This window comes from Miniopterus natalensis, chromosome 12 (assembly GCF_054644295.1).
Source record: "Miniopterus natalensis isolate mMinNat1 chromosome 12, mMinNat1.hap1, whole genome shotgun sequence".
Lineage (NCBI taxonomy): Eukaryota > Metazoa > Chordata > Mammalia > Chiroptera > Miniopteridae > Miniopterus > Miniopterus natalensis.
In genome coordinates, this window is record NC_142092.1 from 5,845,699 (window position 1) to 5,871,443 (window position 25,745).

Consider the following 25,745-nt stretch of genomic DNA (forward strand, 5'->3'; position numbering starts at 1 on the left):
TGAACATTCTATTGAGACCCTCCCCTGAGATCTCGCCTAAGATTCCTGCCTGCAAGAAAGAGAAATACACTTAGGACAAAGGACCCAGTGGGCACTCCCAACCAGGGGAGCATGCCAGCATTTCCATCCTTCTGAGGGGACCCCACAAGACTTGCAACCGGGGGAGCAATGGACAGCAGCAGCTCATCCTTGGACTTACCCCCTGAACCTGTCTCCAGGGCCCCTTCTCTCTCTGACTCCTCAGTGGCCAGAGCAGCCCAGCCTGGGCTCCCCTGATGCTTCTATGCCCTTCCTTGTCTCACTGCTCCAAGTCTATTTTTGCTGCCATCATGGACCCAATACCATGTGGCTCAGTGCTGTGTAGCCCTTCCCTTTGGCTATCTCATCCCCTTTTAATAAATTTAGTTTTTCTTTATTCATCCATCTGAGATGGCTATTTAGCCTGCCCGCACACCACTGACCTAAACCTTTCAAAAAGGGGCCACACACTAACCTGACAAGCTTGGGGGAGGCTGGCACGGGAGGCTCTACAAACTCAGGAGTCAGAAATTAATCACATGGGATGGTCTGAACATAAAAACTCCTAACTAAAAGGGGGCCATGGTGGGTACTCATGTCCTAAGCCTGTAGCTTCCTTTACAAAAGTCAATCTTTACCTTACATGAGATAACATACTGTTGACGGAAGAAACATCGAAACTGGGAGAGAACTGTTATGAGTTTATTTGAGCCAAACTGACTACAGTTGCCGGGAAGTAAAATCTCCAGAACGTGAACCACGGAACTCCTCGCTGTCGTCTTGTTCCCTGAATACGGTCTCTGTGCTGTGAGCGTTAGTTACTAACCAAGGGAAAGAAGTATTTGTCTCCATTTTACTGTTTATCTAATCTCAGAGATTCCCCCACTTTGCCTTCTCCCAACCCTTTAATCTGCTAGCACTGGGTGTCATGTCGCCCCCTTACATGCGTCCTCCCCTTTGATTCTGATGTATAAAATAAGATGCAAAACTCCCATTCTCTGGGGCACTTTCTCTGTTCATTGAGATTTTGCTTCCTGGCAATTGTTTGGTTCAAATAAACTCATAAAAATTCTTTCCAGGTTTGGGCACTTTGGATGCTGACAAGATGCACACAACAAAATATGGGGCGAGGGCTTGGAGCTTCCATGTTCTCCTCAGGAGCCACTCCCTGAATCGCCACATGCTCACCAACCTGGAGCCCTCTGAACCCGTCATTTTGGGTTTTTGTGGAGACTTCATTACATAAGTGTGATTGATTAAACCACTGGCCACTGGCCAGTGAGTCAGCCTCCAGCCACACGCCCCTCCCAGGAGGTCTGGGGGTGACACCGAAAGTTCCAATGCTCTAATCAAGGTTGTTCTCGTGCCAACCAGCCCCCATCCTTAGGTAAGCTCCAAAAGTTACCTCATTAACGTAAAAATGACATCATCACTTAGGAAATTCCAAGGGTTGTAGGATCTCTGTGCCAGAAAGTACCACAATGCCAGAAACAGGACTGAGACCAAATATGTGTTATTATAAATCACAATTTCACAATTTGAAGTAGGAAAAAGCCCAGTGGGGTTGGTAAGTCATGCTGGCCCCAGAAAAGCCCATCTTTAATACTCTCTATCATATTTGTGTTGACAGAGTGAAGATTGGTTTCAGCAAAACATTATCAATCACATTAAATTTAAGTCAATTTAATTTGCTTTTCTTGTGTGTGTGTGTGTAAATACATTCATTAATTCCCATTTTATATAGTTCGATGAGATAATCTATAAATATAAAAGCACTTTTCTTTCGGATATCACCATGGTCCGTGTACATGCCCAGCAGAGTCATCTGCAGGCAGCACTCCAAGTCACACTGGGAGGTTTACAGACCTGCATATATGTATTTCATTCAACAGTGGCACTTACGCACTCAAGGGATCCAGGGCTTTGGAATATATGACTCCTGGGCATGTGGACTAAAAAGAATGTAAGTTTAAATCAACTGAATAATGTAATTTTAAATCAACAACAAAAAGAAACAATCATGAATTAATATCCTAGGGGAAGAAAGTACCACAGTTGACACTTGGTGTCAGAATACTAGAGACAAAATATGTTGAACAACACATGTGGCGCCATGTGCTCTCTCCAACTCCCAGTGGGCAGTCCACCAGCATTAGGGTCATTCATCGTCAACAAAACAGCAGTACTTAAAGAATCGCGATGGCTTAGGATCAAAGGTATGTAGTGGCTGGTATCAAGTTTAAAGAAAAACGGGTTAAATATTTCAATGAAGGAGGGCATTGTGGGAAAAATGATTTTTTAAAGTTCCCTTTGCTACATTGATTTTGATCATTTATGTTTTGTGGGAGAAAGAACCCAGGTATTTGGTACCCAAACACGTGCAAACATTGCCTTCTGTTCTGAAATTTCTTCCTCGATATTTCCACTGTTGAGCTGAGCCTTTGACCTGAGGCAGCTTGAAATCTCATTTCTTCAGGAACCAATACGGGAATGTCCTTTGCTGCAGTCAGACCACAAGTCTTGAGTAAGCCGGTGAATGCATTTAAAAGGCCCTAGGTGTACAGTGGCCTAAACTGAAATCTGAGAGGCAGTGCCGGAGCTTAAGGCAGGGTTTTTAGAGGCTATGCAACTGAAAACCTGAGTGAAGCACACAAAACTCAGTTCTGTCTATTATTTTCAACTAGCACATGATGGCAGCATTCCCTGGTAAGGATAGGAAAGTAGTACCCCAGAAAGGAGAAACACGCAAGTCTGTTGTCTCTCAAATTCTAGAAGAAACAGTAGCTTCAGTTGTACGACACTGGTCGAAGGGGTTTTCATCCAAATGAGAAACTCTACCCCTCCTCTCTAGTGGAACAGGCACCAGAGTCCCACGAGTGGCAACTCCCACGTCCTGTAGCTCCGTCATCTGACCTGGGGAGAAGAGCAAGCTGGCACATAGCCTGGACCACTGGAATTCAGGCTAGATGGGCTTTCTCAGGATGTTTTCAGACAGGGGGCACCAGCCCCTGTGAGACGTCAGGCTCGCCTCCAAAACCTCCCGAATAGTTTTACGGAAACAATGGAAGTTGTAGGCTATTAAACCTTTTATTCAAAACGTTCTTTCCTAAGAATGCAGACTAGTGCCCAAAATTCAGTCACTCCCTTTAGGTAGAGGACAGTTGTATTTAACTGCCGTAGCTTCTTTATCATGAGACTTCCACTGCCATCCCCCTTTAACCCGCAGGTGGAAGAGGGGTCAGTCACAGCCTCAGCCAGGTCCCAGGCGAGCTCCTAAGCCTGCAGGTCCATGGCAGAGCTGTCTGTTGCCTTGCCGATTTTGCCGACGACATCGAAGAGAAAAAGCTATCCCAATATCTGAATTTGATATAAAAATATTTAATAGGTTTTCCAAGGTTGGCAGATGTGGGATGAGCTTCACCAACTTATGCTAACGGCTTCAGATGCTGAATGGTCACAGACAGTAGTCAATAAGAGCTTGGGTGGAGTTTTTCCAGCCCAGCACCTGCAAGGTCGTCACTGGCCTTGGGGAGTGTCCCCCTCTGTTTCTGTTTTGTGATCATCAGCTTGGTGACTAGAAACCTGAACGTTCACGTCTGGGTTAGCCCCCTAGGCTTCAGAAACAGTAACGGCAAGTCTTGTTTAAGCCCCGCGTGCTCGGCGGTGCAGAGGCTGCGAGTCTCCTGGTCCCCGCAAGATCACCGAGTCAAAAGTTGGGTCAAAAAAGTCCATTTGCCCAGGAAAATCCGCATTTGGCAATTCACAAAAAAGCTACTGGGAATGTCATCTTTATAAATCTTGTTGGTACTTTCCCAAAAGGTCTCGTTGAGAGACGCGTTACGAGACACCCGCTGCTGGACGGAGGACGTGCCGCGCGGGGCGGGGGGGGGGGGGCAGAGCGGGTCCTGGAGCCACAGCCACGTGCAGCCTCGCCCGCAGCCTCGCCCGCCCTAGAGCCCTGTCTCCCTGCCCGCGCAGACGCCGGCCCAGGCCCCTGATTTGCATTTAAACTAGTGAGTTTCGTTTGTATTTAATATTTTTGTTTTTAATTGTTTAAAACATATAAGCTTTATTCTGTTTTTGTATATATTTAAGTAAAATTATAATAAAAATATGGGTTCGCCCCAGGATTATGGATGTAAAGTTAAACCCGGGGATCGGAGGGGTTAATTTCCCTTGGAAGGCAGACCGCCCCTGCAGTGCCCCGCAGTGCCCCGCAGTGCCCCCTACGGTGCCCCCCGCCGTGCCCCTCGCCGAGCCCCCCGCCGAGCCCCCCACCCCCGCCGTGCCCCCTGCAGAGCGAGGGCGCCCCCTGGCGCTGGCCGGAGCCTGGCGTCCCCGCAGCGCCCAGGCCCTGGGCCCAGGCCCGGCTGCCCCTGGCGGTCTCGCACAGGATATCCTCTCTGCAGAGGGAAACTCTCCCCCGCAGTCCTAACAGAGGTTTATTTGGCGGAGAGGTGACGTTTGGAAGCGCGCAGACACTCGGGCCGCGCCGCCGTCCCTTTGGTGAGACAGCTGTCCCGAGGCCTCGGAGAAGCCCCGCGGGAGGGGCCCTGACGGCGGGTGCGGGCGGGGCGGGGCGCAGACCCCGTCGGGGGCGGAGCGAGGGCTCCGGGGGAGCCTCGTGCGCACAGCCAGCGCGTCTGGGGCGTCCCGGGGGAGGTGCGCGAACCCGTCTGCGGGACGGGAACCCCGGCCCCGCAGACCCCGCCGCGGCCCGGCCTGTGCGGGCCTCGGGAGCCGGGAGGGCGAGGCGGCGGCGGCGCAGATCTGGGCGGGGGCGGCGCCCCCGCGTGGATTCCGCTGCCTTCAGGGAGGGGCTCCCCAGCCAAGCCACGCGCGGGAGGCTGCTCTGTCTCGTCCTGGCAGTCGGGTGGCGTGTGTGGTGATTTGCCACACGAATTACTTATGAATTCCAAAGGGGGGGCCTCGCGATTAGAGAGGAGACGCTGGACGCCACTGCCCGAGGGGTCGGATGCGCATCTCCCGCGGGAAGCCGCCTCGGGACAGGTCGCAGCGCCCCCGGAGCCGACGCGGCCCGACAGGTCCAGGCTGAGACAGCCGCGGGCGGGAGCGAGGGCTCGTCTATCAAACGACGGCGGCGGAGTGACAGGGCCCGCAGCGTGAAAGGCAGGCCGGGCGCAGTCCCAGCCGAAGGGGGCCGGGGCACGGCGGCAAAACGCGCGGCCCGGACCAGGGGAAGGGCGGCTGTGGGACGCCGAGCCGTCTAAAGCGCCGCGGAGCACAGCGCCGCCCCTTCTGCGGCCGGGAGGAGGACGGCCCCGCTCCCGGGGGAAGGACGGCCCCGCTCCCGGGAGATGGACCGCCCCGCTCCCCGGGGAAGGACGGCCCCGCCCCCGGGGAAGGAGCGGAGTCTGAGCTCCCGGGGAAGGACGGCCCCGCCCCCGGGGAAGGACGGCCCCGCCCCCGGGGAAGGAGCGGAGTCTGAGCTCCGGGGGAAGGACGGCTCCGCTCCCGGGGAAGGACGGCCCCGCCCCCGGGGAAGGAGCGGAGCCTGAGCTCCCGGGGAAGGAGCGGAGCCTGAGCTCCCGGGGAAGGACGGCCCCGCCCCCGGGGAAGGAGCGGAGTCTGAGCTCCGGGGGGAAGGACGGCCCCGCCCCCGGGGAAGGAGCGGAGCCTGAGCTCCGGGGGGAAGGACGGCCCCGCCCCCGGGGAAGGAGCGGAGCCTGAGCTCCCGGGGAAGGAGCGGAGTCTGAGCTCCCGGGGAAGGACGGCCCCGCCCCCGGGGAAGGAGCGGAGTCTGAGCTCCGGGGGGAAGGACGGCCCCGCCCCCGGGGAAGGAGCGGAGTCTGAGCTCCGGGGGGAAGGACGGCCCCGCCCCCGGGGAAGGAGCGGAGCCTGAGCTCCCGGGGAAGGAGCGGAGTCTGAGCTCCCGGGGAAGGACGGCCCCGCCCCCGGGGAAGGAGCGGAGTCTGAGCTCCGGGGGGAAGGACGGCCCCGCCCCCGGGGAAGGAGCGGAGTCTGAGCTCCGGGGGGAAGGACGGCCCCGCCCCCGGGGAAGGAGCGGAGTCTGAGCTCCGGGGGGAAGGACGGCCCCGCCCCCGGGGAAGGAGCGGAGCCTGAGCTCCCGCGCGGGGCTCGGAGGCCGCGCGCTGCGCCCTGAACCTGTGGGCCTCGCGCTGGGCACACCGTATGTAAGGCGCTGCGCTCAGGCCTGATGTGCCCCCTCAGAGCGAGGGCACGCTCTTACTCGTGCCTGCCTGGAGAGCCACAGTGAGGAAAAGCGACTAAACAAATGTAAAGATGGGTGAATCTGGGAAAAGGGGTACCCAGGAGTTCTTTGTATCATTCTTGCAACTTTTTTATAAATTCGAACTATTGTGAAGTAAAACATTTAGAAGATCAGTTTGAATGATAAACTTAAGCGTGCTGTTAGAAATATAAGTTAGTGGAGGTGCCGCTAGAAGTTTCTGCATCAAAACTGGAGTAAATTTGGGGGAATCACCACGGCAGCCCTCGGCAGTCATACCGGACAGGGTCCCGTCGGCAGGCCCTGTCTTCCCTCATCAGTGACAGCTGAAAAATTCTGCTGCGCTTTCTCTCTCTTTTTATGCTTGAAGGTAGAGCTCAAAAAACCTCCCTGCTGCCTCTGAATAGTTTAAATCTAATAAAAACTGAGGAGGCCACAGGACAGAATGGTGTGTGTCCCCTCTTTCCTGTATCTTGGGGACCTCTCTGCGGATCCTTAGTAACCCTGACTGCCAGAGCCCCAGGTGGGTGCCCAGGCGAGAAGTGCAGGGACCTGGCCCAGGCTAGGGGAGCCAGCGCTGCCTGCAAACATGTCAACTACTTGTCCCCTGTCTACAAGCTACATTCACCTATGGGACATACAGACGTGGGCATGCGATCTTGACCATAACTGGTTCTGATCACCGTCTCAGGGCTGACTGAGAAACAGGGACACCTTTCATTTTGGATCTCCAGGGTCCCTTCCTGTGGGGAGCTGTCCATTTGATTCACATTGGCCGTGGAATCTGGGGCCCTAGCTCCCATCCACCTGGAGAGCAGGTGGCCCCATCTGAGCAAGCTGTCCTCTCTTCTGGACATCTGAATGTTGGGAGGAACTGAATGCAGCTGAAGCCAAGTTGTTGAGTGGCAGTGTCCCCAAGAAGTGTGTGTGAGGGGGAGTTAATAATTTATATGTTTGTTTATACAGAGATTGTGTATAACACGAGGGCAAGATCAGAGTTTCTCACATTTTGCCTCTCCAGGGCCAACAGAATGCCTGGTTTGTAGTAGGTCCTGAGTAGGTGGCTTCCATAGCTTAGCCAGCAAGGCCAGTGCAATCACCTCCCTTGACTGTGCTCTTCCCTCCAATTTCAAGGAGAAAGAGAAATGTTGAAGAATATTTCTTTCAAAAGTAAAACATGAACTTGGGATGGCGAACGCACAATACAGTATACAGGTGATGTATCATGGAGCTGTACACTTGAAACCATATAATTTTATTAACCAGTGTCACTCCAATAAAGTCAATAAAAAAGTAAAAGAAAGAAGTTCATACTCAATAAATCAAATAGACATAAATAAAAATTATTTTTTTAAAAAGAAAAGAAAACATGAAAAACCCAATATTTTGAGTTCTCATCAGGAAGCTGTAATGTAGGAAGCAAAGTGACTTCAAGCTGGATGTTTCTAACCTGCCAACGACAAGCCCTGTGTTTGTAACACACAGTCCTACAGTGACACTGAAAATTAAAAACTACCTGCAAAGTGTGATATGACCCACCCTTTTTTTTTTTTTTTTACAATATGTTACATCTATATTTTGAGTGCTAAGACAATTACAAATGGATATGCTAAGATAGGTTAATTCTGCTAATTCAAGTAACATTTTGCAGCATGTTAAAGGGTAATCTGCAAGTTTATTCTATTTTTGGAGGAAGCTTTTATATTAAAAAAATATTTTAGTGTCATTTAAGTTACTTTCCATAATTATTCAGGAAGGTAATTCTAGATATGTATATAACCCAGTTATGGGGTGACTAGAGCTGAGGGTTTCCCAGGACTGGGGTTTTCAGTGATAAATCGGGGCCAACCCTGGGCCAGGTGCTCAGAGTTGGTCACCCTGCACCCAGGTGGGAGGCTGGGTGGGTGCTGGGTTCCCACTTCTTTGGTCTGTGGACATCTGTTGCCTCTCCCGGTGATTCATGTCAGGATCCTCCCTTGGGGGAAAGTAAGTGGGACAGACCGGGGCCTTAGTCACGCTGAGCTTCCGTATTCCATCTACTGGGCAGTCAGACGGTGAACACAGAAATAGTTGGGATGCTTCAGGGAGAGATAGGTGGTCAGAGGAAAACCAGTGGATGGACAGATGGGTGAGTGGGTGTCGGTTTAGAGGAGGACCCCAGAGAAGGCTCTACTGAGGGGTGGCCTTGGGCTGACACTTGCATAACAGAAAGGGGACAGCAGGGGAGCAGAAAAGGAACTGGGGGACATAGGAGGCCCAGGACTGTGGGACTTGGTGAGGAGTTTGCGTTTATTTTAGATACTATGGGAAACCGCTGGGGGGTGACCTGGTGGGGTTTATGTTTTACTAGGCAGCGTTGGGCAGTTTCGTTCCTCACGTGGCTTCATTGGACAGCTGAGGGACAGACAGTTTCAGAGAGCACGCCTTGCCTGAGACATGCCCTTAGCAATGCTCAGGAAATGCCTATTCTTCCAAAGAAATAATGTAGTCCTTCGACACTAACGCAAAGAAAAGCCTGCTCTTCCCGAGAAGGCATCTTCAACTCTCGAGGAGCCGCTGAAGTAGTGTCCTTGGGTGGCCTGAGGAACGTCGGCCCTGGGCAGGAGACATTGAGCTAAACCTGCCTTCTGAAGTCTTTCAGAAATGCCTTTGGGATCTTGTCAGCTTTCCCTCTGATCCCCTGCAATCCTCGCAACAGCCACGGGAGGGCTCGCCCTTCCCTTCTGTGCATAAGCGCTGGTTTCAGAGGCGACTTCTTTTTGCCAGGTTTGCAGGCAATGGTGTTCTAAGGAAACGTTAACAACCGGCTCTGGAGTGGAGGAAACCCCAGCATGTTTGCCCATCTCTTTGGTGTAAATGCTCCTGTGCCAGGTTTCAAACTCCAGCTGCTCAGCGAGAGAATGCCCGGGTTTCTAGTAGCTAAGCTGCAGCATGTGGCTGGTTGCAGGGTGCAGGGATCGGCTGAGCTTGGGCAGACCAGCCACTCTCAGAGACAGGAGACCTGACCAGGAGCCTGTAACTGGAAAAGTGGTACCCGAAATGTGGGCTTTTCTCACCTTTTAATCTAGCAAGTAAAACAGAAAAAAGCAAAACCCGAAACCTAACAGCTGGAAAGTAGAAAATAAAACAACACCTCTTTTAACCCACCTACCAGGAAATACAATGTGTCCTTCCCAGGAGTAAGACCACTGAAGACCTGGGCCATGGGTGCTCCACACGACTTCTAAGGAAACGCTCCGGTTTTTCAACTTGTCATCATTAGCTTATCTCACATTTTGTGTCAGTGGTTCAATATGTAGCTAATCCACTGAAGAACTTCAGCGAATAGAATGTCTAATGCTGATACATTACATATAGTTGGTATTGCAGAGTAAATACAACGTTTTCAGCATGCTTGGTGAAAAGAAAAATCTTTTTAAAAAATTTTTTTAACATTTTTTTATTGATTTCAGAGAGAGGAAGTGAGAGGGAGGGAGAGGTAGAAACATCAATGGATCAGCGGCTTGCACGCCTTATTTTATTATATTAAATTAAAAGTGAGCAATTTCTTTTTTTTCTGTAAGTATCAGATAAAAGAGATGAAAAAGAGGTAACCCCCATACATAACCCTGTGTCCTGTGTTTCCCTACATCCTATCTCCTCTGTCTGGAGCACAGCACTTCTTCCCCCTCAATGCCCACACTTACTATATGGATCAAATCTGTCTATTCATGGGTCTCAGAGCATAATGTATCTTAAAAGAAAAATCTTTTAATTCTTTGATTTTCCTGTTAATTGGCTGTATGTAAAAGTTAAAACAAAAATAAGAATGGAAATGAAGGGAAGAGTATTGAAACAAAAGGAAAGAAACATAATTCATTTTATTGGTCAAAAAACAGCATAGTGCTTTTGAAAGAAGTCAGCAGAGTGGCACCTGCAGTGCGACTGCGTAATAAAATTGTGGGACGAGTAAGACGGTGGGGCAGCCTGAGGTCACAGTGACTGGTTCAGAGCGCAGGCTCCAGGGCGGGCCCAGAGCAGCAGCCACCCCTCGGAACTCACTAGAAATGCACCTTCTCAGGCCCTCCCCAGACTTGCTGGATGAGAAACTGTGAGGTGGGCCCGCCCAGAAAGTCCTGTTTTAACAAGCCCTCCTGGGAGTCTGACAACGACTGGGGTCTCTGGAAATTTTTCCCCTGAGCCGGTGTTTATTCTACCCTCCTGTGGATTGGCCTGAGGCCCAGGCCTTGCTTTGAAAGGGGGGCTTCTTCTACTTACTCTTTTTTAAATATAAAATTTCATTATGGACTAAATCTTACATGCAAAAGACAATATTTAAGGCATATGCAAAGTCAGCGTGAGAACTAGGTGCGCGCTCAGCTCAGGAGCTAGAGCACTCCAGGCCCTTACAGCTCCTGCGCCGCAAGCCAGCTGCTCTCCGAGACGGGCCCTGGGCAGGAGCTATTATTTTAATGTCGTTTTAATTTCTCCAGAGCCTGTGGCATCAGTTAGACTTAAACTGTCTCAGAGATGAACCGTAACTTTAGGTTAGGCCACCACGTCGCCATGTGTCCTCATTTGCAGTGTCCTTACCCTAACTTGTGCCCTGAGGCAGTTCCCAGCACCTCTCACTCCTGTAAGCGGTGCGCTGGCCGTAGTGGCTGGCATCAGGGTAGTGGCTGGAGTCAGGGTGGTGGCTGGCCTCAGGGTGGTGGCTGGCCTCAGGGTGGTGGCTGGCCTCGGGCTGCGCGCTCCTTTCAGTTAGCTGCAGCTCCCAGCTGCGAGGTGATTACAGTGTCCCCGTCACAACCCCGTGACTCGGCCCCTCCTTTTCCTTCTTCTGTAAAAGTGTCTGGTGCTCAGGCAAGGACGGATTACACTAGCTGCGCGGCATTAAAAGTTAATGCCTCTTTGTTTCATTTTTACCCACACGTCAGGAGTTACTATGGTTACTGAGCGGGCCCGGGTAGTGCCACCATGCAGATGTGCTGATATATTTTCCCTGGCTCAGTCTCTCAGTTACTCAGCATTACAGTAGCTAGTTTCCGGGGAAAGCATTTTTTTCTTTCGTAGATTAGCTTGGGGAACTTACCTTTTATTTCGCGCCCTTGATTTAACCAGCTCAGCAGGCACAGAGGCCCTGTCATAGCTGCAGGGGCAGACCAAGGGGACTGGCACAGAGAAAAATTACAGAAATGACAGCCCTTCTCTCCTGTCTGTTTATTTCTTTTCATCAGTGACCGTGTCTTTGCCCGGGTGAGACAGGAGCACATGCTCCAAGTCCTTGCAGACGCAGCGAGAGAAGCGTGTTCTGTGCTGCCGGGTGGTCCAGCTGCGGCCCCGGGCGTGATGCTCCAGGACTCTGTCCCCTCCTCGCTGTTTCCTGCGATTCCTTTTGTTCTTGTGGCTGTGTAAGTGTCGTGACATCAAATTTACCATCTTAAGTATTTTTAAGTACACAGTTCTATGGCTTTAAGTACAAAGAGGGAGGAGTGTTAGGATGGTTTACCTATGGCCTGTTCTGCCCAATAAGCTTTACTTAACATCTTCCGTCCAAGCGTGTTTTTCTCCATAGTTCGGGCCACTGACCCAACCAAGCCCCTCTGCAAGCAAAGATAGGCCCCGGCCACTCTGCTTGACCAGGGCTGCACCCGCGAAACATCCTGCTATCCTCCAAGACATCCTGTTACTCTGGCAATTCTTCCCGGCTGGTGGGTGCAGCCCCGGCCAGCATTGTACCCCATCTTAGGCCCCTATGAAAGGAAGCCTAACCTTGCTTTCGGGGCTCACCCCGTACTGCTGGTCTCAGCCCACTGGGAGGGGGTGCTTCCGCAGAATCTTCTAAGCCTCTCACAGCGCTGCTCGGCTTGGCTCCTCTCTGCATCAACCTGACGGTAGATTAGGGAGGCGGGAGGCAGCAAGGCGGGGAGATCTCTGGGGTTGGGTAAAGAGTAAAATGGAGAGACAAATACTTCATTCACATTGGTGGGTACAGGATAGCTAACAATTAACATTCACGGCACATGGAGATGCTATGTGGGGGACAAGGTAACAGTGAGGGGTTCCGGGGTCTCCTGCTCTGGTGGGAGATTGTGCCCCGAGGGGTCTGGGAAAAGGGAATCACTCTTTTTAAATCCCCCAAGGTATGTTATCACAGATGTAAAGAGACCATAGCCAGGCTCAGTCAAGGTAAAGACTGACCTATGTCAAGGCAGATATCAGCCTAGGACAGGACTACCCACCGTGACCGGCTTTTAGTTCGGAAGTTTGAATTTTAGACCATCCTGTGTGGTTACTTCAGGTCTCTGAGTTGGTAAGGTCACCACGCAGGCCCCCCTGAGCTAGTATGTGGCCTCTCTCTCATCCACAGAGTGACTCTGATCCGGTGAATGGCCACCTCTGGTTCCACGGGTGTCTTTCCAAGGTCTTTAAAAGCCACAGCTGCGGCACAAACAGCTCCGATCGCTGCCCCACCTGTTTCTCGGAGTGAGCAGCGGTGAGGCCGAGGCGGGAGCGGGCGGCACAGAGCTCTGCGGTAGCTGCCACCCAGCCTTCCCCAGGGAGAAGGGCCCAGCCTGCGAAGCACTTTTACAGCTGTGCTCACATCTGTGTCTGGGCCCCACACGTTTCTCTGCTGCCTTTTTTATTGTAGCTATTCCAGGGGGTGGGAAGTAGCATCTAATGTTTGTTTTGCCTTGGATTTTCCAAATGATTATATCATCTTTGGAGAAATGTTTATTTAATTATTTTCCCTATTTTTAAAATTGGGTTTTGACATTTTATTATTGAGTTATGAGTTCTTTATATATATTCTCTCTATATTCTCTATGTCGATATCAGACCCTTGTCAGATACATGATTTGAAAATGTTTTCTTCCATTCTGTGAGGTGTCTTTTCACTTTTTTGATAGTGTCTTTTGAAGCACAAGAGTTTTTAATTTTAGGAAAGGTCAACTTGTTTATTTTTCTCACCATACTTAAGAAACTATTTCCTAATCCCACATTACAAAGATATGCACCTGTGTTTTCTTCTAAGAGTTTTGTAGTCTACCTCTTATATTTAGGTCCTTGATCCATACTGAGAAAATTGTTCATGGTGTGAGGGGGAGTCCAACTTCATTCCTTTATTTGGAAACCTATTTGCCCCAGCAACATTTGTTGAAAAGGCTATTCTTTTCCCCATCGAGTTGTCCTGGGACTCCTGTTAAAAATAAATTAGCTATGAACATATGGTTTTATATCTGGACTGCCAATTTTATTCCATTTATCTGCATTCCAGTATCACACATTTTTAAGTTGGGAGTATGAGTCCTCTACCTTCATGTTCCGTTTTCAAGATTAATTTGGATATCCTGGGTTCTTTTCATTTTCATATGAATTTTAGGATTAGTTTATCAATTTCTGCAACATCAAAAAAAAATCACCTGGAATTTTCATAAAGATTGTGTTGAATCTGTGGGCTTGTTTAGGAAGTATCTTCACAATATTAAGTTTCAATCCATGAACATAGGATGTCTTCCTATTTTTTGGTCTTTACTTTTTTTTCAGTGGTGTTTTGTAGTTTTCAGTGTACAAGTCTTGCACTCTTTTGTTCAATTTATTTCTAAGTATTTATTCTTTTTATGCTATTGTATATGTAATGGTTTTCTTAATTTAATTTTTGACCTTCTCACTTCTAGTGTACAGACTACAACCGAGTTTTCTAAATTGACCCTGTATCCTGCAACCTTGCTGAACTTTAATGATTTTTGTGTGGATTCCTTAGTATTTTCTGTATACAAGATCATGTCTTCTGGAAATAGAGATCGTTTTCTTCTTCCTTTCCAGTTTGGTTGCCTTACTTACTTATTTATGACTTACGACTCTGGCTGGAACCTGCAATAGTGTTAACTAGAAAAGCAAGAGCTGAAATCCTCATCTTGCTGACTTTATCCTTTCTCCTCAATTTTTATCACTTCCTATTTTGCAAATAAACCATGTAGCATAAAGGGGAGGGAAAATTAGGTGTGGGGGCTGGAGAAGGGCTGCCAGAAATATGTCTGAACCCCAAGTGACCTACCATCTCTAAGGTAAAAGACACCATTCTGTAGGCAGCATTTTGAATTGTGTGCAGGATGGTGATGTGATTTGCAATGCCGGGTGCAAGAAGAGCACATTGAACTGGCTCAAATTAGAGCCTCCTGTGAGGCAGCACAGCTCCTGCTGCAGGATTGTGAATTTTAAACGACATTGTGTTTACATATTTTTGACCAGGCAGCATATCTACAAGGATGTTAAAACAGACATTCTGCAAGACAACTAGACAACAGATGACAGAACCCTGTGTTTAGAACTGACAGAACACATGGATGTGAGAACCAACTCTTGGACCCCGCGGCCAAATCAAAGATGTAGCAGGTGGAAGAGGGAGCAGGACAGGGCAGTTTGTGAAGACAGTCCTTTGTTGAGAGCTGAGGTTAAGTGTGAGTCAGCCCCTCCACTCCCATCAACCAGGGTGGGAGCGCAGCTCACAGCTTCCTGAGGTTGGGAGACACGGGGACTGGAGCTTACCCCCAGCCTGGAACTATCAAGAGGCCCTGGGAGCAGGACAGAGAGACTGGAGGAATGGGTCCTCACTCTCGGGGTTGGTCAGAGCCAGAGGGTCCTTCGGAAGAAAGCCAGTGTGGGGTCAGCTTGGGCTTTCTCCACCGAGAGGGAGAGGAGAGATCCCTACTAGATGCTGGTTTTCTAGGGCCCCAGGAAGAGGCTAAAAGGAACTGCAGGATTCAAGGTGCATCTGTCCTGGTCACTGGAACTTAGGAGAGAGGTCCCCAAGAGGTCTCCAAGGTCCATGAGTAAAGAAAAGGTGTATGGAAAGACTTTCGTGATTCAGGTCTTGTGTGCCGCACTCCTGCCTGCTACCCAACGTGCTCTCAGTCATTTCCCTCCATTACTTGGTTCAGGGGATAAAACTCCTTTTAGTGCCTGTTCTTGGAAAAAATAATTGGGAAGTTCAACTGGCTTCTGAGGTTACGATAGTTAAAGCCCCGAGGTGGATTCTGGCCCCTGTGCAGCATGTCTGTTTCCTGTGACTGCTGGGACAAGTTACCTCAAGTTCGGTGGCTTAACAAATACAAACTTATCTTAGAGTCACTTAGGTGAGAATTCCGCATGCGTCTCACAAGCCAAATGAGGTGTGAGCAGGGCTGCCGTCTCTTCTGGGAGCTCTCAGGGGGGACCCGTTTCCTTGCCTCCTCTGGCCCTGGAGGATGCCCGTCTCCTTCGGCTTTGACCTCCTTCCCGCATCTTCAGAGCCAGGGCAGCAGGGTCTTCTCAGTCACACCCACCCTGTCTTCCACCCTCAGTGGGAAATGCTCTCTTTTAAGGGCTCACATGGCTAGAATCGCCCCCACCTGGATAATGCAGGACACTCTCCCCATCTCAAGGTTCACACTTGCCATGTAAGGTAACAGTCCCACATTCTGGGGATCATCTTAGGGGGGAGGGGGGGTGCATAGCTTGCCTGTGAAGTTCTGGACTCCAGCCCAGCCCTGGCACAAGGTGGGACCTCAGGCCAAGGCAGCGGAGTCCTGTCCTCATTTCCTTAGTTGTAAGATGACAATCAGCAGCACGACAATCTCAGTCACACTGAGAGAATTAAAATGCTGAGCCTGAGAGGGCTGCTGGCCAGTGCATGGCCCAGCTCACACTCCACAAACACTCTCGAAGCTGCTGGAATGACATACCAGAGTGCTCTAAGAACTGGACACGCCATTCAGACCTGGGCTATTCTGGTGGCACATTGAACAGGCCCGCTCATGGAGGAGAATCTAGACTTAGGATTTTTAAAAGGGTATTTGTTTTGAAAGCAAGTTGATTTGGGTGAAATGCAGTGACTTCAAAAAGATCAAGTTAATAACCTCACTTTTAGAAAACCCATTAAAACTGTGTAAATAACGGATTTCAGTTTTGCATCTGGTCTGTTAGCTCCATGGGGTGCGGAGTGGGCAGAGCTCCTGCAAGTAGGAGCCTCTTGGGCTTTGGCACTGAGCCACATTCCTAATGGGACAGATTGATGAATAGTAATTGAAACACAGCTTTACCCCCTGCTGTGTGTGTCCCAGAGGCTCCTCTTCAGGGGGAAGCGACAGCTGGCTGTCAGAAGAGCCTAGGATTGTGGGCCAATCATTCACCATGTGGCCACATCTGTCCTGTGTTCATTCAGGATCCGGCTGCTCTCATCTAGACCTTAGGTGTAGGGAAGGGCTGAAAAGAGGGGGCTGCCATGGTGTCCCGTCTTTCTGCCCTCATTGTTCTTCAGGTAGCCTCTGATGACAATTTGGTGCCACTGAACGCTTCCAGAAATCACATGGTTTTCTTTGAGATTTAAACATGAGTACACACCCATGCAAACACAGCATGTGTACACTACTACACTCTCACACGCACCAATGCCAGGCCTCAGCCCAGAGATGCAGATTTTGTTGGTATAGAGTGGGGCCCCACTATTATTATTTTTGAAAATTAAACATACTAAGCCCTTCAAAACCATGGACACACGTTTGTGACGGATACTCCATCAAACCCAGATGTCAAGCAACGTTTTACATTGTTTACAAAGGTTTTTCAGAATCAAATTGGTAGTGAAGTATCTACCGGCTGTGGACCTGCACATGCTCAGTGGTGACCCTACACATATAAAGATTAATTTTGGTGGCAGTGGCCCCCAGGAGCCCACTTAACTGTGTGTGTGTTGTCCTTTTGGTGAACTGAGTTATAATGACAGGATTTACTACAGCTTGGAGTTCACTGTGCCCTGACCTTACACTGGCTCCAAGTGGGAACCCCACCTTCTGTGTGGGGCTACACAGCTGCTCGGGGAATCCTGCCCTGTGCCTTCTGGTGGGTTCCTCAATAGGGAGCCCTGAGGGGTGAGAGGCAGGGGAGGTGGAACAGGCTGCTTGTGTCCCTCTGCTGGTGGCCATGCTCCTGTCAAGGTGGCTCTCTTCACAGGATTCCTTGCCCTGGAACCACAGGGCCCAGGAGTGGTCACAGCTCCATTGTCATTAGCTTCTGTGGTCCCCCTTGCCATATTTTCACACAATCTCTTTATTAAACTCTCCTCCAATGACCTTAGTGGACACCACTGGAAGAAAGGCCGTGGTTGGCTTTGCCTCTGAGACCCGCTTCAGGATGTGTGCCCCAGGATTCCCCACGGGGCTGACGAGGGAACATAATTCCACAGTGCTCGTCGTGGCTGTGGCGAGGAGTGGGCCGCCAGCATGCTCATCCTGGGGAGATGAGCATTAAAGTGAGGTGGGCCCATGCTCAGAAACACACAGGCGGGGTTAAAACCACGGTGCAGGAGAAACAGAGGGAGAAAGTGCTGAACCTTATGTGGCCTAAAATACCCCCCCACAGAAAACAACACTGCAGCAGGACACGTTCGCTGCGGCCCAATACATGCTCCTCCAGAAGGCGCCAGCGTGGGGCAGGCGGCAGGGCGTGAAGAGGCAAGAGGTGCTGAAGGGTGAGTGGAGCAAAGGGAGTTTCTCACACACAGCGGTGCTAATCATGCAGCAAACGAAAGGGTGTGATTAACCTAATTCACTTTACCCAAGGCTAAGGAAATGCATTTTATAAAGGTGCACCATCTTGTTGCTATTGTTCTGTGGTAGTCCACCAATCGGAAGGTGTCTGCCCGGCGGCGTGGCTCAGCGGCTGAGCATCGCCCTGGGATCCCAGGGGTTGGGGGCTCGATCCCCAGCAGGGGGCGTGCAGGAGGCAGCCGATCAATGACTCATCATTGATGTTTCTCTCTGTCCCTTCTTCTCTCTGAAATCAATAAAGATATATTTTTTAAAAAGGAAAAAAAAGAAAAAATATCTGAATGAGGTTCTTAAGAAATATTTCCAATAATTGTATTGCTTTTGTGCTCTACAGAAGACTTGATTTTGCCCAAAGAACCTGGACTTAATTCCTCCACTCTGTGTTATGGTAAAACCTGTGTTACTATGGTTTCTTAAAAAATTTCATTTAGCAGATGGAGTTCCTGAGAGGAAAGTGTCTTATCGGTGCAGACATTTGGAGCAGAGTTAAGGCTAAAATAAACACTTTTCAAAAAGTCCTACCATTTAGAATTATCATGAATTACTGCCAACAGTTTGGTGCTGTATTAATTATTGTGTTAAACATTCTTAATTGATAATTATATCTTGAAAATTAGCAAATTTTCAAGAAAATTAGCAAAAGCATTTAGTTTATAATGTCTTTTATTTTATTAATGATATTTTTAATCTTGGAGAATGTTGGATAGAGATAGATAAAATGCAGATACTTATTTAGAATTCACTGTGGATAATTATAAACTACCGAAACATTTTGAAAATGTTTAAATGAATCAACAGAGATCATCTAAATCATCACCAGTACTTAAAATCTGTTATCTTTGTATTTTAAACATTGGGAAATTACAAGGTTGGATATAAAGTCAGGGGTTTGTTGTTATTCACAATCTATTCTCCCATGGTAGAATAAATTTAGGTAGGCTTGTGGCTGCTCAAAAGAAAGGCTACATTTCCCAGTGTCCCTTGCAGCTACATGTGATCATATGACTGTGTCACCACACAGTTAAGGCTGTTTCACCATCTTCCCTAAGATACAGAAAAACGTAGGAGCACCGAAAAAATATAAAGAAAATGTTGGTGAACATTAAGGGAAAAATCCACAACAATACAGTCATACTAGGGGCTTTTAACACCACACAGTCACCAATGGAAGGATCTTACAGACAAAAAAAACCAACAAGGAAACAACGATCTTAAGTGACACACTAGATCAAATGGATTTAATTGGTATTTACAGAACATTTCATCACAAAGCAGCAGAATATATATTCTTCTCAAATGCACATGGAAAATTCTCAAAGATAGACCACATATTAGTACACAAAATAAATCTTAACAAATTCAAAAAGATTGAAATCATATCAAGTATTTTCTCTGACCACAATGGTTTGAAGCTAGAAATCAGCTACAATAAAAAAAAAACACCCACAAACAAATAAACAAAAAAACCCTGGAAAATATTCAAACACATGAAGGCTAAAGAGCATGTTATTAAACAATGACTGGATTAACAATGAGAGCATGGAAGAAATAAAAATTTACCTGAGCCCTGGCTGGGGAAGCTCAATGGTTAGAGCACTGGCCCACACACTGAAGGGTTGTGGATTTGATTCCTGGTCAAGGGCAAGCAGCTCAGTTGCAGGCTCAACCCCCAGCCCTGGTTGGGGTACGTGGCAGAGGTAACCAGTCCATATGTGTCTCACACATTGATGTTTCTTTCCCCCCCACTCCCTTCCACTCTGTCTCTAAAAGGCAATGGAAAAAAATATCCTCAGGTGAGGATTAACAACAACAAAAAATTACCTGGAAACATGAAAATGAACACACAACAACCCACAATCCACGGGACACAGTGAAAGCAGTCCTGAGTGGGAAGTTCGTAGCATTATAGGCCTTCCTCAAGAAGCAAGAAAAATCTCAAATAAATAATATAGCCCTGCACCTAAATGAACTAGAAAAAGAACAAGAAAAGCCTAGAGTAAGTAGAAGGAAGGAAATAATAAAGATCAGAGCAAAATTAAATGACATAGAGATTAAAAAAACAATGCAAAAGATTAATTAACCCAAAAGCTTGTTCTTTGAAATGATAAACAAGATTGATGAACCTTTAACCAGACTCATCAAGAAAAAAAGAGCAAGGACTCAAATAAATAAAATGAGAAATGAAAGGAGAAGTAACAACTGACATCACAGAAATACAAAGGATTGTAAGAAAATACTATGAACATCTGTATGCCAACAAACTGGGCAACCTGGGTGAAATGGACAAATTTCTAGAAACATGCAATCATCCAAAACTCTATCAGGAAGAATTAGAAAACCTGAATAGGCAGATAACAACTAATGAAATTGAAGGAGTAATGAAAAATTTAAAAAAAAACTCCCAACAAACAAAATTCCCAGACGGAATGGCTTCACAGATGAGTTTTACTAAACATTCAAAGAAGAACTAATATCTATCCTTATTCCAAAAAATTCAAGAGGATGGAACACTTCCAAGCTCTTTTTGCAAGGCCAGCATTATCCTAATCCCAAAACCAGATAAAGACACTACAAAGAAAGAAAATTATAGACCAATATCCCTGGTGAACATAGGTGCTAAAATCCTCAACAAAAATATTAGCCAATGAGATCCAGCAATACATTAAGAAGATCATACACCATGATCAAATGGGATTTATTCCAGGGATGCAAGGCTGGTACAATATTTGCAAATCAATAGATGCGATGCATCATATAAACATAATGAAGGACAAAAATCACGTGATCATATCAATAGACACAGAAAAAGCATTCAGCAAAATCCAGCACTCATTTGTGAAAAAAACTCTCAGCAAAGTGGAAATAGAGAAATCATATCTCAACATAATACACGCCATATATGACAGACCTACAGCCAATATCATCCTCAATGGGCAAAAGTTAAAACTATTTTCCTTAGGAACATGAACAAGATAGGGGTGTCCACTTTCACCACTCTTATTCAACATAGTACTGGGAGTCCCAGGCCACAGCAATCAGACAAGAAGAAATAAAAGGAATCCAAATTGGAAAGGAGGAAGTAAAACTGTCATTTTTTGCAAATGACATGATACGGTACATAGAAAATCCCAAAGACTCCACAAACCTACTATATCTAATAAATGAATTTTGTAAAGTAGCCAGATACAAAATTAATATTCAGAAATTGGAGGCATTTTTATACATCAGTAACGAACTATTAAAAAGAGAAATTTACTACTGCAACCAAAAAAGTAAGTTACCTAGGAATAAATGTAACAAAGGAGGTAAAAGATCTGTACCCAGAAAATTATCAGGCATTGAAGAAAGAAATAGAGGAAGATACAAATAAGCATATACTGTGTTCATGGGTTGGAAGAATTAATATTAAAATGTACATGCTGTGCAAAGCTATGCATTGATTCAACACAATTTCTATTAAAATACTAATGACGTATTTCACAGATCTAGAACTAATACTCCAAAAACTTATATAGAATCAAAAAAGACTCCAAATAGCCCCAGCAATCTTGAGAAAGAAGAACAAAGTTGGTGGTATCACAATACCTGATATCAAACTATACCACAAGGCCATTGTAATCAAAACAGCCTAGTATTGGCATAAGAACAGCCATATAGGCCAATAGAATATTACAGAGGGCCCAGAAATAAACCCACACCTTTTTAGTCAATTAATATTTGACAAAGGAGGAAAGAACATACAATGGAGTAAAGATGGTCTTTGTAATAAATGGTGTTTGGAAAATTGGACAGGTATATGCAAAAAAATGAAACTAGACTACCAACTTATACCATACACAAGAATAAACTCAAAATGGATAAAAGACTTAATCATAAGTTGCAAAACCATAAAAATCCTAGAAGATATTGGCAGTAAAATCTCAGACATCACTTGTAGCAATATTTTTTATCCCGTCAGGAAACTTTTTAAGAAATTAAAATTAAGAATACTAAAGTGCTAAGTATCAAATAATAAGAAACTAAACACTAAAATTATCTCCACAGATCAATAGTCTTACTGTTCTAACCACTTAAAAGAACAAATAATCTTGTCACTGGACCCTCCTGTGGTTAGGCATGAAACACCCACAAAATAAATAATGCTCTACTAGAAGAAGAAAATTCCCTTTACTTTAAATGTCAGTATTAGGCTTTTAAGGTAGAGGATTTTAACTTCCATTATTCCATACTATTGCAAATGTAAGAATGTCCAAATATGTGGAGAATTTTTATGCAAGTTTGAGTTGATTTGAGCCAAACTGATGACATGCCAGAAAACAAGATCTCAAATGCTCCAGAAAATTACAGTTTTGTGGTTTCTTCTTACATATTTGGAGTCCAGGAGGGAACATAAGAAAGATTTCATGAAAGTGGGAGAAAGCAATGTAGTGAATAATTAGATTATGTGCTCCCTTGAGGGTGGTTATGCCTCTGAAGGGTCTGGAAAAGAGGATGACTCCTGACATTTCCAAGGTGTGTTAACCTAGAAGCACAATAACAATGGACAGGGCTTGCTTAAGATGAAGTTAAACCTTTTATAGGCCTGGGGTGTACGTCACCACGACCTTCCCACTTAGGAATTTATGATCAGATTACCTTGTGAGGTTATTTTCGGTCCCTGAATTTGTCAGATTCATTACAGAGCCCCTTTTAAATTCACACTATTTTGACTCACCATTTTTTAATCTTTACTAACACACACATACATATTCATAGATTCATATAACTTACGAAGCTATGATAATTCATAAGGGAAGAAAGCATTTCATAATGTAAACATAGCTGGTCCGATTAGAGAAGGCACCCACGACCTTTCCTCCAGCCAGTGACTGGAAGCAAGTAGGTGGTCAGTGTTCTTGCAGAGTAGCCTCCAGCTAAGTCAGGGCAGCTTCTCTCTCCTGCCCCCACCAGCTTGGTGTGCCAAGCTCAGGAAAGACAATCAGGCAACTGAATCCACCTAAGTGTGTAGCTAGGTGAAATATTTCAAAAACAGGGTGTGTCCTATTCCTAGCTTTAATTCCTGACTTTCCTAGTGCTGAGTAAATTGACACCTCACCAGCCTCCTTCCTCTGGAATTAGCATGGCCTCACTTGGTTGCACTGCAAGGTTCTCCACTAGAGGACTGGACTTTAGGATGAACAGTTGAAGGGGAGCAGTTTGCCACCCCAAAATATGCTTCCTTGGAATATTATTTTAGAGTGATTAATTTAAAGAAACAGAAGACCTGGGAGAAGCTGTTAAATCCAAGTAAAAGTTCCCCTTAGTAAAGAGCATTTACCTTTGTAAGGGAAATCTCCATCTGTAAGGGTGTTTCCCTCACTGTACCAGGGCTGCCTTCACTATCAATGGAGAAGTCATGGACTTAAATCTGCCTAACATTTTTATCCTGTTACTATGCTTTTCCTGGTCACTTCCCATATCTGACACCCCACCCCAAAAATCTTCTTTTGTATTTAACTGAAGGTAGCCTTCTACCATTTTGGTCAATCACTCAGAATTCTTGGGTCCTTCCCATGTATCCAGGAGGTATATATGTTAGTAAACATTAATTTGTTTTTCTCCTGATAATCTGTCTCCTGTCACTTTGATTATTAGTCCAGCCAGAAGAAACCAGAGGATAGAGGAAAGCTTTTTCTCACTGACACATGACTGCAAAGCACTGCCTCCTGTCCATCCAGCAAACCCAACCCCCACAGTCAACTTCAAATTTTGGTCCATTTTTCAAACCAATGTTTTCTTCTGGTGTAAACATGATTTAACATTGCCCATCTAGTAATCAGAGTTATATATTCTGTAACAAATAAAAGTATATAATGAACCCTGTGCTTTTGCTTCTGGCCGAGTTCTTGTTACAGTTGAACAGCCTGTTCCAGGAGTAAGGAACGTTGACACTGGCAATAAGACTGCAGATGTCCAGTTGATGCATGTTGAACGATAACATCAGAACAAAAAGAATGAGACTGAGCAAGAACTACACATCACCAGAAATTCCACAGTACCCCTTTTCCCATGATTCCCGTATGTAATCTGGCCAAAGTATCTGAGACGTTAAGATGGGCTTTGGTACAAGAGTCTCACATCTTCTCAGGCGGCTGGCACTTGAATAAGCCTCTTTCCTTCTCACCGGTACCTGTCTCACAAGTGTGGCTTTTGTCTCAGCAGGCAGCCAAACCTGGGTTCAGTTACACTGGATCCCCATGTCTTAACTCCTCTAGTCCGGGGGCTTCAGTAACTGCATGCTGTGTGTCTGAGGGAGGGCTGTATGAGGGCAACTGCAGCCCAATGTATCCTACAAATATACAACAATGTCTATATTTTAACATATTCCAAATACTCAGAATGTAGTTTAAAATACATCAACTCACATCTTTATGACACAGCTACAAAAAACAATTTAGTTGTGACAGATTGCATCAGGAAAAACAAGGTTGTTTTAGTTTTTACTTTCTGTGACTAGTTACCTCCCTTTAAAATGTTGTAAATTTTTCTCATTTGGAAGCTACTTTACACCATTCATGCCACTTAATTATGCTCTTTATTCTCCTAGATTAGACCTATTCTAAATTTGCTTCCTGTTCTTAGAAGAAAGGTTGCCGGAGCCTGCCGGCAGAGTAGAACGGTCCTGAGGAAGGGGTGAGGATGGAGAAAAGACAGACACAAAAAAGATGGGATTGGGAGGACTGCAGCTCGTAACTGCCGCAGCCCGGAGTTTATTTTCTCAACTCAGTATATACAGGCACTGTTGATTGTGCTGAATAGCACCCCGCCCCGCATTTCTTCCCTTTGCCCGATACAAACTAATTCCTCCAAGGTCCTACGAATGCTCTTTCAGAGTAAACACCCTGCCTCCTGCAGGAGCTCAGGCCTTGGAAAGTATCTTTATCTCGGCTTCTAATGGGAACTTTTGGGGAGGATTGAGTCCTTGGCTTGGTATGTGGCTTAACTATCCTTTAACCCTTCAGGCCGGGGCCAGCTTCCTAATTAGCCTTTCCAGAATTTAGTATTGCTTTGGTGCCTCAAGGTCTGGGTCAGGGAGCAGGAGAGCACCTCTGCAGCTCACCCAGGCAGCTCCTCTGTGCCTGGGGCCACAGCAGCTCACCCACATCTCCCCGGGAGCAGGGGAGCACATCCGCAGCTCACCCAGGCACTGTGCCTGGGGCCACAGCAGCTCACCCACATCTCCCTGGGAGCAGGGGAGCACATCCGCAGCTCACCCAGGCAGCTCCTCTGTGCCTGGGGCCACAGCGGCTCCCCACATCTCCCTGGGAGCAGGGGAGCACATCCGCAGCTCACCCAGGCACTGTGCCTGGGGCCACAGCAGCTCACCCACATCTCCCTGGGAGCAGGGGAGCATATCCGCAGCTCACCCAGGCAGCTCTTCTGTGCCTGGGGCCACAGCAGCTCACCCACATCTCCCAGGGAGCAGGGGAGCACATCCGCAGCTCACCCAGGCACTGTGCCTGGGGCCACAGCAGCTCACCCACATCTCCCAGGGAGCAGGGGAGCACATCAGCAGCTCACCCAGGCAGCTCCTCTGTGCCTGGGGCCACAGCAGCTCACCCACATCTCCCAGGGAGCAGGGGAGCACTTCTGCAGCTCACCCAGGCAGCTCCTCCGTGCCTAGGGCCACAGCGGCTCCCCACAAAAGGTGTCTGCAAAACAATACAGTAATGTTCCTAATGAGAATCTGAATCCCATGGCTCACATCATCAGCAGAAGCCTTTGCTCCCAGGATAGAAAATATCAGAGGTTCCTGGCTGGTTTTACTCAGTGGTTAGAGCATCAGCCCACAGACTGAAGGGTCAAGGGTACATACCTCAGTTTCAGGCTTGATCCCCGGCCCCCTAGGGAAGCATGTAGGAGGCAACCAATTGATGTTTCTCTCTCACATTAATGTTTCTCTCTCCCCC

General features: G+C 47.3%; 1 pseudogene; it reads right to left on the bottom strand.

Moving 5' to 3' along the window:
* Positions 1–2,980: 2,980 nt before the first annotated feature.
* On the bottom strand, positions 2,981–13,531 carry LOC107529163 (ras-related GTP-binding protein C pseudogene; annotated as a pseudogene).
* Positions 13,532–25,745: the final 12,214 nt, after the last annotated feature.